Source organism: Lampris incognitus, chromosome 12, assembly GCF_029633865.1.
Source record: "Lampris incognitus isolate fLamInc1 chromosome 12, fLamInc1.hap2, whole genome shotgun sequence".
NCBI lineage: Eukaryota > Metazoa > Chordata > Actinopteri > Lampriformes > Lampridae > Lampris > Lampris incognitus.
In genome coordinates this window covers 28,376,127-28,390,198 of record NC_079222.1, presented here as the reverse complement: position 1 = coordinate 28,390,198, position 14,072 = coordinate 28,376,127, and positions in this window count along the sequence as shown.

Genomic DNA, 14,072 nt, shown 5'->3' with positions numbered 1-14,072 from the left:
AAACAGTTACACACCTGATCCCACTTATCAACTAGTAGAGTATTTGCTGAGGAACTTGATTAGGACACACAGGTGTGTAATTGCTTGGTTGGAACAAAAACCTTCACCCACTCTGGCCCTTTGTAGATAAGATTGGCCACCCCTGCATTAGAAGGATGGACATATAAAACAAAATGCAAAAGTGTTCTCAAGTGAACTATCCCTTTTAGCTGTCTACTTACATGTAGCTTTGATGGCTAAACAACAAAACTGTGAAAGGTGAGAGTTAACAGTGAGGTCTACTGTGACGTCTATAGGCCTTTAGACACCGGAGACATGACAAATAACCGACACGAAATTTTGCATTTTCGTGTTGGTTATTTGTCACGTCTCACATCTCTCCCATCCTACCCCTTCTTTTCTCCCCAATTGTACTTGGCCAATTACCCCACTCTTCGAACCGTCCCGGTTACTGCTCCACGCCCTCTGCTGATCCGGGGAGGGCTGCAGTCGCCAGCTGCTTCTTTTCACCCGACAGTGAGGAGTTTCACCAGGGGACATAGCACGTGGGAGGATCACGCTATTCCCCCCAGTTCCCCCTCTTTATAATTTTTGTGTCCTTCCTTTGTCGTACAATACAGGGTGATGAGAAACACAAACGATCAACAGGTCCACCATTGACAATAGGAGTTGTGACATAACGTCTCTTCTGCACAACGTGATTGGCTGATGCCTTTATTCGCGGTGCGAAAGCTCAGGAAAATCAACCTTAGAATGTTCAGCATTTGGGGCAAATGCTGAACATTAGAAATTAAACAACATTATTTTTCCTGGGTCTCAGGACAGTCAGGTCCCCTTTGGTGTTTATTTTAATATTCCGAATGTATCCCCCCCCCCACTGCATACTGTAACCCTTTCTGCCTTGCATAGGATAATATTAAGGAGGAATTTCTTCAAAATATATCACTTATTTTCTCTGGGAATGTGCTGAATTCTTCCTTCATGTTTTGGCGTTTTCCTTCCTGAATGGTTCTGAAAACCTTGACTAGCGTAGCAACAGTAACTAAGAGGGGTGGGACTTTGTGAAAGGTTAATTCTGCCAACCAAAAGTGAAGTTCTTAGTGCACGTTGTCTCTGCCTCCGGTGCTGTAACTGATTCTGAGAAAGTGAGAGCAGTCCCCCACTGGAAGAAACCCACTGACCTAAATTCCCTAACATCCTTTCTGAGATTTTGTGGATACTATCGGTGGTCCATTGAGAATTATTCTGCCATTGTCCACATTCTGACAGAAATAAGCGAAGAATACCCTCCTGCTCAGTGGAAAAAGAATGATGCCATTAAAGAAAAGAAAGAGTGCTACATCAAGGTCTCAGAGCCTTTCAGTAATCATTGCACCCCAGCTTGTGATGATCACTTTTTACCACATCATCTACAATCTCATCGATGCAACTGTCTTGGCTTTTGGTGACCCAACAAAGCCTTACATCCTGCATGTACATGCAAGCATGAACGTGCTGTGAGCCATGCTGACTCAAGAGTATCCTGAGGGGCTCCGCCCAGTTGCCTTCACCAGCCATAAGTTGAGCCAGGCAGAGTAAAAGTATCCACTCCACCAGTTACAAGCTCTAGCTTTGAAATGGGTGGTAGTCAATAAGTCCCATGGCTAATTGTATGGTGCCAAGTTTACAGTGAGAACAGATAATAACCCACTCAATTATGTCATGACAACTGCCAGGATTATGCCACAGGCCACAGGTGGCTAGCCGCACTCTCGATCTATGACTTCAGCATTCGGTATAAGCCTGGTCGAAAACATTGATGCTTACTTGCAGTCCAGAAATCTGCAGGAGAGAGAGGATGGATGGGTTGATGTTCCACCCTCTGGGATAAAAGCTCTTTGTCATAGGTCTACTGCAAGTGGTTTTATTGATCATTTTAATCTGATTTGGGATCGTCTCTCCTTCAGTTCTGACGGAGTCCACCCAAACAGGCTGGGTAGCCGGATGCTAGCGGCCAGCCTGCAGCATGCTGTACAGTCCTCTCCATATGACTGGCCGTTTACATCCCACGATTCCCTCCCAGTCTCCACTTCCGCTTGCGTTGGCACTCGACAGTACTGTTCTGCCCACTGACTCCCTCCGCTGGCCTCATCTGTCATTGACCCTCTCGCTGGGAGTTTGTCCATACAGACAATTATTAGGCACCGTGCCTCTCATCCACACAACGTATCTAATAGTAGAAACAACAACAACCGAATATCTGGAGCAAATATCTGCAATTTGCATCCCATTTGTTGTACTGCCATTGGTTTTGATTCTGCTTTGACACCAAACAATGTTGGCCTCTTGAATGTGAGATCTCTGGGTAATAAGTCCTTTACCATTAACGATTTTATTAATTCTAATAACATGGACTTTTTTATGGCTGTCCCCAGGGGAAAATGTTCCCTTCATTGAGGCTAGCCCCCCTGATTTTGCATATTTCCATATTCCCAGGCCCTCTGGTAGAAGAGACTGTCTTCCACCAAAAAACAACCCCATAGGTCGTTTGTACAAGCAGCTTTTTACAACCTACAGTTACTTTTTAAAGTTAAGTGACGCGTATTCCAATAGATTCCACAAATTTGGGTGGTTACATTTAGGATTAAGATTTGGGTTTAGGGTTAAGTTTACATAGTGATTAAATTTAGGGTTTAGGTTTGATAGTGGTTATATTTATGGTTAATGTTAGGATTAGGCTAAAGTTAGTTCATGCTGAACAAGGCAGTCAATAATTTAATTTGTCGGACTACGGATGGGAAAAAAGTATGGCCTTGATCAGTTCCGGAAGCAACATAAGAAGTACTGAGACTTTTTGGTTAGACAACAGCACTCCCACCTCTGTAATTTCAGAGACTGATTAAGGAGATCTCTTGTGAATTTGTCATTAACATTACAAATGCCTCGTGATGATAATTACTTCACAGATATTGTCCAGAAAACTTATCCCGTCCGACTAGGTATTTAGACCACAAGAACTCTTCCATCAGTGTACCACAAAAAGTAAACTTCACTTTAGATTAATTGACACATGAAAGCACAGTCTTCTTCTTCTACTTTCGGCTTATTCCCTGTTTCTCAGGGGTCACTGCTATGGATTTTACAGTTTCCACTGGTACCCTGTGAGGGCACAGCACCAATGGCGGCCTTGACCGATCCAGTATGGAGCCTTGACCGACCTGGTATGGTCTTGTCAATCCGCATATTGATTTGGCAAGCTTTTATGTCGGATGCCCTTCCTGACACAACCACTAATCCTATGGATGGGGGCACAGGTAAAGCGCTGGATGCCATCCCAGTATTCATGGACCAGCGCTGCTACATGAAAGCACAGTAATGGAACTATAAATGGTATAAATCACGTCACCATATTGGACATATAGCCTAAACAGGATTTGCATGTGATCGAACAAGGTCTGTCTCGATTATGATGAGTCCATGGGTCTTCATTATCATCGGGGAGGATTTTTCCTAGAGGAAGGAAGTCAGAGTAGTTTGTATTTAGGGCAATAGGTTCCACTCCACTGAAACCTGAAGCTTCAAATTCCTTTTAAATTTTCAGGTTATCATTGCTCAAAAAGTAGAAGTGAACACTGATGAGAAGTAACCTTCAGCAACCAATGACGCTTCTCTGTGGCCTGGGTTTTAGTTGGAAATAAATGGTAATACACCTAACTGGCCACAAGCGGAGTGCCAAGGACGAGGTTAAGCCCCAGCTTGAAAGTTTGCACTGGCACTATGTCAAGCTGTACATTTTGCCTATTTTTTGTAATATTATATTGTGTTCAAGTTCAATCTCAAGTTTATTGTCATAGGTATTTAGAACACAATGACATTCTTGTGCTCTGGCTCTCTGCCTTAACACAAGGGAAACAAGGACAATGTTTAACATTTGGAATTTTTCTGTCGCACTTCTTTGCAGAATTCACCATGAAGAAATTCAGCACAACAAACACTGGACAGCAAACATCAAATACCTAAAGACAGCTGTCCAAAATAAACTCAGCAAATGAGAGCAATCTGTAGAAAATAACCCCATAGATTAAGAACACAACAACATTTCGACTTGCCTACAACCTTTCACAGTAGCTCCTCTCTTCTCTCTCTCTCTTTCCCCTCTTCCCCCCCCCCCCCAGTGAAGCCATGACGCTATAATTTGCCAACAACTTGGCTGCATTTGTGTGTGTGTGTGTGTGTGTGTGTGTGTGTGTGTGTGTGTGTGTGTGTGTGTGTGTGTGTGTGTGTGTGTGTGTGTGTGTGGCAATAAATGTTGATTTATAATATTTTACTGCATGCTGTTGTTATGGCTTTAGCAAGCAGGCAAGTTGCAATCCACATGTTGTAGGGTTGTAATTATTTATATTTGGAGTAAGATCATTATGTGATAAATTTGCTATTGTGATATGCAGCTTTGTTTAAATATGCAGTTCATGGGACAATGGATGGAAATAGTGGAGGACATTCATACAATGGAAAAACTGACTCATCGATTGAGACTTACAGTACCTCGGATGGAAGACCAGTGGAAGAAATGGACATGGTTTAAGGAGCAAACACGCGACAACATAATTCATGACAACACTTAAGACTGGAAAGTTAGACCCACAGGAAGCTCTTGTAGTTCATTTTTTTGTGTGTTTTTTGTTTGTTTGTTTTGAGTTGCCCTGTTGGGCTTGTGTGCAAGTAAATGTAGATAATTCAATGTTTACTTCTGAATACGGATGCCATGTTTGTAGTGACCTAAAAACTTAAATAAAAACTACAGTGATAAATATGCAGTTCACATTCACACGTGTTTTTGATTTTTTTTCTCCTATTGTTCACAGTAGTTGAGTTTGTATTATGCAGCACAACTTGCATTGAATTTGAACTACACAGTACAATGGGAATTGAGTTTGTAATGTTTAGTAGCTGAATTAACTTAAGAGTAGGTGAGAAGGGGTAGGAAAAGGTAAGTGTATACTTCCTTCTACTCCTTTTCCAACATGTAACAAATAATCTGATGCGTACGGAAATTTGTTCACTGAGTTTGATGTGTGGATTTGTTGATCACTTCAGATTATTGGCAATGGCTTATCTGTATGTTATATCCTGCTTATTTGCATGTTCGACATATATCATTCATTAATTCATTCATTCATTCCTTCAGTCATTCACTTTCAGTGCACATAAGAAAGGAAACTAGATTTAATTTGTCGTCACAATTAAACAGATTATCTGTATTGGTTTATCCCTATGCAATACAAATACAATGGTAAAAATGATCTTTTGTAAAAACATTTGCATGTGAGTTAAAAGCTATTGTTCTGAGAATGTTGGTTATGTTCTACAATCCTAGTACAAGCTGAGCCCTCTAACAGGCTCTCTAGACCTGTCCACTACTCTAAAGGGCTTTGTAAACTGAAAATTTGTTTATACCCACTCAGCCAATAAGGGAAGAAAAAAACCACCACAGAGTGGATTCCCCTGACCCTATGCAAGCAAAGTGATGTGATGCTGCTGTGATGCAAACTAAGTGATGCCGCTGGCCAAACTGAATCACACTGAGACACATATATGATGTAGACTCCATAGTCTTGAGTTAGGGATGGACCCCCCCAAGGGCCCCCCAGCTTCCACCAGGCCACTGCAGGGATGGTCAGTTATGACATCTTAGGTCTGATTTCAGCTTAGCAAACCATCTTTGGATGTGCCTCATGTGTAGTGGACCCAGGAGAACCACTAGGTGAGGTCCAACAGGTGCATGGCAGTCAAAGCTACTGTGCTGTACTGTGCTGTACTGTGCTGTACTGTGCTGTGCTGTGCTGTGCTGTGCTGTGCTGTGCTGTGCTGTACTGTCCTGTGCTGTGCTGTGCTGTGCTGTGCTGTGCTGTGCTGTGCTGTGCTGTGCTGTGCTGTGCTGTGCTGTACTGCGCCCTCTGAACATCCTTCACGGTCGCTCTCTACCTCAGCTGTATTTGGCTCCCCACCCAGTCACCCATGAGAATGACATCTCCTTCCCTGGCATCTCAAAGGCTCCGGTCCACACACTTGGAGAAGGTGCAGGGTGCTTGAGAGGAACAAAACTGCCAGTCTTTCAGCGGTATAGGGGAGGAGCACGCCTGCCCCCCCCCCCAACGTTGAATTAAAAAAAAAAACATCTGCATTTTTTAAATAATATAGTCGGAAGCAAATCGTTATTGTGCTTTCAACCTTCAAATTGCTTTAAAATTAATACATTTTAAAAAGATGGTAGCCTGTGTTATCCAATCACAGTCGCCTCAGTGATTTTGAACTTTAACCTTGTGTAGACGTCACGTGAAACAATGGCCGCGAAAAGGCAACTCTGCAGCAGCTATTCGAAATGAGCAAGCGAAAATACCCCAGTGGAGAGCAAAAACGGCAAAATGAGAAACGAAAAAAAACAAAATAGGCAAAACTACCGAAAATATCTTCAATATTTATGGTCGTGAAAGCGATTACAAATGCGGGGGATCCCAGATGCAGAAAGCACCGAGACAAATGTAGGTGCCTCTGTTGTTAGCAACATGGAAGCTAACGCTACCAGCTGCACCCCCTCCTGATCAACAGGTACCTGATCAACAGGAAGACATGGAGACTGAGCCTGATGGGGGTAATCAAGTGGAAGTAACAATGGGCGTGTACCACATAAGGCTTACTGCAACGGCCTGGATCATCCACTCTCTCTCCCCTGCCTTTCCTGTCTCACTCTACTATCGCTTTTTATTTTTATTAAAGAGAAAAACAGCGCCACTGTCTCATCTTACGTCCAACAAACAAGTGGCCTGTTTGGAGAACCAACTTGCCCCGCTTAGGTTTGAAGTGGTGGGGTGTGGGGGTACACTGGGGGTTTGATCTCAATGTGGAGCAGTAAGAAGTGCAGCTGTAGGCGGTTATGTTGCTTTCTGTACTCTCGGCTGGTAAGTCCAAGGGAGAAAGACAGAACGAAATGTACATCAATAAAGTGGAGGCCCTTTTTTTGTCGAAGCAATTCAGCCATCGAGGGAGAGGGGCCCACTGGTCTCGCTCCGTTTCCCCGGAAAACAAACAAAAGATTGTAACAACCCAATGGACATAAAGAAAGAGAGAGATGCTGCTTATGATCAGAAAAAAACAAAAAAATTATCTTACAGAAATACATGAAATGACCATGACCTCTTAACACTCGCATTTTGTAGTGGTGGCATGTAATGTGTTAAAATTACGTGCCGGCACCACGGAAACAATGCCAATGGAAAGTCAATTAGGATCCATCGTCATGCTATTTTATTGTTATTTTTATTGTCATTTGACTGAATTTATTATAGTGCCTTAGTTAGGAATTTTTTGTTCTCTAAAAACACTGAATTGTGTGTGATATAACTCATTTTGATGTAATGAGGTCAGGGTTAGGGTTAGGGTTTTTAGAGAACAAAAAATCGTAAATAAGGCACTATAATAAATTCAGTGAAATAACAATAAAAATAACAATAAAATCAAATTTTGTTAACTAGAAATATGAAACATCGCTCATTGCACGATGTTGTTGAATCAGGGAATTTGTGTGTCCAGCACGACAAAGGATGCTAATTGACTTTCCATTGGCATTGTTTCCATAATGCGATTGTTAAGAGATGGGGGGCGGGGGATGTGCTTTTTGTAAAATGGTAATAAACCTTTTTTTTTGTTTTTAATGAAACAGTTTGAAAACCACAACAACGGGAGGAGGTGTGAATGCCACTTTCAATATGCCAACAGGGCACGGAGGAGAGCTCGCTCATGGGGTCAAACTTCCCTGCCGCTAGTCACACCATCTTCTTCACTGGAGCCAAAGACCAATTTGCGACAAGAGGACGATGAGTTCCACAGCTTTTGGCTGACTTTGACCTGTCATCTTGGCTGGTGGTGTAAGGCCTGGCCACCTCTGCCTGCGAGATGACGGCCCTGTGCAGCAGAGCGGGCGGTGGCCAGGGCTCCACAGTGTTCTCTCTTTTTGAAAATTGTATAACAAAACAAGTATAACAAAAATGTTATACTTGGTCATTTATTTATTTAGGAAATTATCCAATATTACATATCTGTGAGTGGCAAAAGTATGTGAACCTTTAGGATTAGCAATTAATTTGAAGGTGAAATTACAATCAGGTGTTTTCAATCAATGGGATGACAATCAGGTGTGAGTGGGCACCCTGTTTTATTTAAAGAACAGGAATCTGTCAAAGTCTGATCTTCTAATCTCACAACACATGCTTTTGGAAGTGTGTCATGGCAAGAACAAAGGAGAGTTCCGAGTACCTCAGAAAAAAGCGTTGTTGATGCTCGTCAGGCTGGAAAAGGTTACAAAACCATCTGTAAAGCATTTGGACTCCACCAATCCAGATTCAGACAGATTATGTACAAATGGAGGAAATTCAAGACCCCCCCCCCCCAGCAGTGGTCGACCATCAAGATCACCCCAAGAGTAAGGCGTGTAATAGTTGGCTAGGTCACAAAGGAACCCAGGGTAACTTCTAAGCAACTAAAGACCTCTCTCACATTGGCAAATTTTAATGTTCATGAGTCCACCATCAGAAGAACACCGAACAACAGTGGTGTGCATGGCAGGGTTGCAAGAAGAAAGCTGCTGCTCTCCAAAAAGAACATTGCTGCCCATCTGCAGTTTGCTAAAGATCACATAGACAAGCCAGAAGGCTACTGGAAAAAGGTTTTTTGGATAAATGACACCAAAATAGACATTTTTGGTTTAGATGAGAAGCGTTATGTTTGGAGAAAGGAAAACACTGCATTCCAGCATAAGAACCTTATCCCAACTGTGAAACATGGTGATGATGGTATCATGGTTTGGGCCTGTTTTGCTGCATCTGGGCCAGGATGGCTTGCCATCATTGATGGAACAATTAATTCTGAATTATACCTGCGACTTCTTAAGGAAAATGTCAGAACATCTGTCCGTGAACTGAAACTCAACAGAACGTGAGTCATCCAGCAAGACAACAACCCTAAGCACACAAGTCGTTCTACCAAAGAATGGTTAAAGAAGAATAAAGTTAATGTTTTGGAATGGCCAAGTCAAAGTCCGGACCTTAATCCTATCGAAATGTTATGGAAGGACCTGAAGTGAGCAGTTCATGTGAGGAAACCCACCAACATCCCAGAGTTGAAGCTGTTCTCTGCGGAGGAAGGGGCTAAAATTCCTCCAAGCCGATGTGCAGGACTGATGCAACAGTTATCAGAAACATTTAGTTGCATTTATTGCTGCACAAGGGGGGGGAGGGGTCACACCAGATACTGAAAGCAAAGGTTCACATACTTTTGCCACTCACAGACATGTAATATTGGATCATTTTCCTCAATAAATAAATGACTAAGTGTAATATGTTTTGTCTCATTTGTTTAATTGGGTTCTCTTTATCTACTTTTAGGGCTTGTGTGATAATCTGATGATGTTTTAGGTCATATTTATGCAGAAATATAGAAAATTCTAAAGGGTTCACAAACTTTCAAGCACCACTGTAGTATATTTGGTTTGCTATTCTTACAGTTACAAGATTTCAATTTGCTGAGTTGAAATTAAGAATTGACCTTATAAGGGAAATATTAGAAAAATATTCAGTAGCACATTTGCTCAGTTTATGCTTCACTAGAGGTCTTAAGTCAATTAGGGTTTGCTGGGCATTGTCCAGGAATTTCACCCTCACATATCAGTGTTATTGGTTATGCTTGACAGTTTCCTACCAACAAGTAAAACATTGTAGCCAGGCTTTCAACAAATAGGGTACCACTGACACATCAAAACACAGTGACTTTTCTATCCAAATTAATTGCCTCATCATCCATATCCTAGCACAACTTTTTGGGAAACAAGACTAGGTCAAAATATATGACTGGACCGTGTTTGGTCAATGTAGGAAATAGTGGCAAATTTGTCCGAGGGATAGTCTGTGGTAGTTGGTATAATGTGAATACCTGGATATTTTCTGTAGTGGCCCCAGTAATATTTGTTGTTAAAGTGTACTGGAGTAGCATATCACATGACATGGTCAAGTTGCATTCGAGTAAAAAAACAGTTATAAATGCAGTTGCAAGAACAATACTTTCAACTCATATCTTGGGATATTTGATTTGAAAGAGAACTTAATTTAATTGTAAGCATACCTATTCTAATTATGTTAACCCCCCCTCCCCTCCTCTTTCATCTGTTTCTATCTGTGGACGTCTCTCGTTTTTCTAAGACTCACTCTGTATTGAGTGTTTTGTCAGAGTAATTGTTATTTGGGATGCTTTAATTGTGTGTTCTCCCTCATGCCTCTCGATGCATGGAAAGCTGGTTTCTCTCCTACTCTGCTCTATGCTGGACTGATATTTTTGGGTAACCAGATGTAGAAAGTGCAGCAAAACATTCCGTTCTTTGCATTTCAGTAGTATCCACAAGCAGCAATATATTCCATTCGCTAGCGTGCAGTATCTTATCTGCCAAGCGACCATGTAATTTCAGTCACGTCGTTGGTCACCTGATCCAGTAGCTCAATCGTGTCAAACATAATCACTCAGGCAGTCACTCTAAACATGATCACTCGGTAACATTTGTGGTTGTACTGCTGGCCCGCCGGCCGGTCCAGCCAAGAAGTGTTGAGAACCCTCTAGTCCCCATTGCTCATCAGTTGAGCATTAGTAATGAACATATCCCTTTGGTGGGGGGGGGGGGCACGGTGGTTAGCATGGTAGCCTCACAGCAAGTAGGTCCTAGGTTCGAACCCAAGATTGTCCAACCTTGGGGGTTATCCAGGTCATCCTCTGTGTGGCATTTGCATGTTCTCCCCGTGTCTGCATGAGTTTCCTCTGGGTGCTCCGGTTTCCTCCCACAGTCCAAAGACATGTAGGTCAGATGAATCAGCCATACTAAATTGTCCCTAGGTGTCAATGTGTCGGCTCTGTGATGGACCGGCGGCCTGTCCAGGGTGTCTCCCCGCCGCCTGACTATTGGGAGAGGCTCCACGATCCTGTGACCTGAATTCGGTTAAACAGCTTGGATAATGGAATATCCCTTAAGGTTATTGCCTGGTTTGAATGAAAGAATGAAAGCAAATACTAAACATTTCAGTATCTCCATTTGTTAAACATTGGGCACAGTGGCCCAGTGGTTAGCGCTGTCACCTCACACCAAGAAGGTCCTGGGTTCGAACCCCGGGGTTGTCCAACCTTGGGGGTCATCCCAGGTTGTCCTCTGTGTGAGTTTGCATGTTCTCCCTGTGTCTGTTGTGGGTTTTCTCCGGGTGTTCCGGTTTCCCCAACCATCAAAAGAAACATCCATGGTAGGGTTAATACTCCTGTCTGTCCCCCTGACCAAGGCGATGGGAAACTGGAGTTGGTCCCCGGGCGCAGCATGAAGGCGGCAGCCCACTGCTCCTAGCTACACTAATCACAGCTAAGATGGATTAATTTGCGGTAACTGAATTTCCCCAATGGGATCAATAAAGGAAAGTTAGTTATTAATTAATTAGTGTAACTTATTGATTATTGGTATCCTCCCATTCAGTAACTCATTCAGTTACTGAATGAGTTACTGAATGAGTTACTGAATGAACTTAACATTCAGTAAAGAATGTACATTCTTTCCACTCGCTCCTATCACATGACAGTCAGCGGTTTTTTTTCCTTTCTCTATGGACGTGTTTATTTATGAAGAATTTATTCGTTGTATAATCAAATGCCCACTGTTGCATTTAACTAAAAACATCAGGGGTTATTTGCATTGTTGCCCACCTTTTTGCAAGTTTGTTTAATTATCAAGTTAAAATATACTGTTGCAAGTGTGGGAATATATTCAATCATCAGCTAAACAGAACTCCAATGTCTCTGTCCCAATCTGGAAAAGTAAATCATTTTTGTAATTGCACCCCTATGTAAGGCTGTGTTTTTTTTTCAGTTAATACATTCTGTAGAGAAACTTTCTACCTCTTTGTTACGTTCATTCAAAATGTGTTGACAACACAGGCCACATTCGAGCACCAAGGTTGCCTGATGGTTAACAACTAGAAAGTCATTGGCAGAGCACGTGTAAAAGGCAGTGTGCATCCCTGACAAAGTGTCAGGAAGTACACTGGAAGTACTGGTACGCATGAATCGCTCTTGAGAAGCATGTGCATGTAAGAGCAAATTGTGAATCAAGCAGTGTGCAAAAATAGTATTTTAAGGAGCATCTGGGTGGCGTGGCGGTCTATTCCGTTGCCTACCAACATGGGGATCGCCGGTTCGAATACACATGTTACCTCTGGCTTGGTCGGGAGTCCCTACAGACACAATTGACCATGTCTGTGGGTGAGAAGCCGGATGTGGGTATGAGTCCTGGTCGCTGCACTAGTGCCTCCCTTGGTCGGTCGGGGTGCCGGTTTGGAGTGGAGGGGAGGGGAACTGGAGGGAATAGCGTGATCCTCCCACGCGCTACGTCCCCCTGGCGAAACTCCTCACTGTCAGGTGAAAAGAAGCGGCTGGCGACTCCACATGTATCGGAGGAGGCATGTGGTAGTCTGCAACCCTCCCCGGATCGGCAGAGGGGGGTAGAGCAGCGACCGGGACGGCTCGGAAGAGTGGGGTAATTGGCCGGATACAATTGGGGCACAAAAAGAGGGGTTAAATCCACAAAAAATAAATAAATAAATAAATAGTATTTTAAGTGCTCTTCAAAATGCTGTGGTTGTGAAAAGGTTTTTGTTTTTGCATTAAATCTGGAAATTTGGTACGGAAAAAAATCAATTTAATATAATTTCAAATAAACTTAACTATTCAGATAAACCTGAGTGACGAAACAACGATCCATTAGCAGACATCATGGGTTAAATAGCAATTATGCTCCAATTAGACAGGAATCTGTATGCCGCAACAACATGTTTGTCACCCCATGCCACATAGGCCACTTAATTGCATACCTAATGTGCTTACTTTTTTCTGCCCCACTGGCTGCGTTGTATGGAAAAGAAGTGTTGTTTCTTGATATTTGACAGAGAAGTGAGGGGGTAATGATTTCAGAACACTGTGTTCCAATCAGTTGTTGAATAACTTGTTGCTGGGTAATTGTGAAGTAATGGGGGGATTAGCAGAAGATAGCACAGGTTTACTCTAATAGCAGCTCGGTGCAACTGCAGCTTCTATGACCATTCTTATACCGAACAAGCCATCAGGCACTTTTACTGTACATCCCTTTGACAAAATGAAATGACCACCACCCAAAAAGACATTTGCAACACAATCAAAATTTGCATAATTTGTTTTATTTATGGTTATTGTCCTTTTTATATTTTTTCCTAAATTGTTTTGTTTTGTTTTGTTTTTTTTTTTGTTTTGAAGTGGACGTCCCGTAAAGTCAAGCCTGAAGCCCTTAGCTGAGTTGTTTGCACATCATCCTCTTAACTGAAAAGTAAGGGTCGGAGGAGAAGTGGAGCAGGGTTTTCCCTCCTTCTCTCTCTTGCTCTCTCTTTCTCTCACTAACAGTATCCCAACTCAACCTGTATTTTGCATTTCTTTTAACAAAGAGTGTACCTTACAGTATATTTACACATCAAACCAACTGACTGTATAACAATTTCCACTTAGATAATGCAAGGAGGAATTGAAAGATTTGCTTTTCTCACTTTTTTTTTTTTTTTTTGCAATCTCAAAACTTGTTTTTCTTTAGTGTCTCCTTGACTTTCTTCATCTGATCATGCTGGGTTTGTAATGAACGAGCCATTGCCATCAGTATCACCGTGAACTTTGTTGTCATCATCAGCATCATCATCATCATCATCATCACTGTCATCATCGCAATCATCATAAGTTTATTAATATAACTCTTTTCAATAAATTCCTCTCTGACGACTGTACAATCATACACAGTGTTTTGACTTCTATATATATTTTGGGAATATATTACTTAAACCAAAGAAGAAGAAAAAACAAATCCCAAAGAAAATATATCAATATCCCAAAGTAACAAAATCATGCACGTGTCGATGTATTTGTCAATAAAAACCAAAAAGGGTAACATAAGGGATGCGATCTGTTTTTATTTACACTAATATTGGCACTGTATTTGTTGT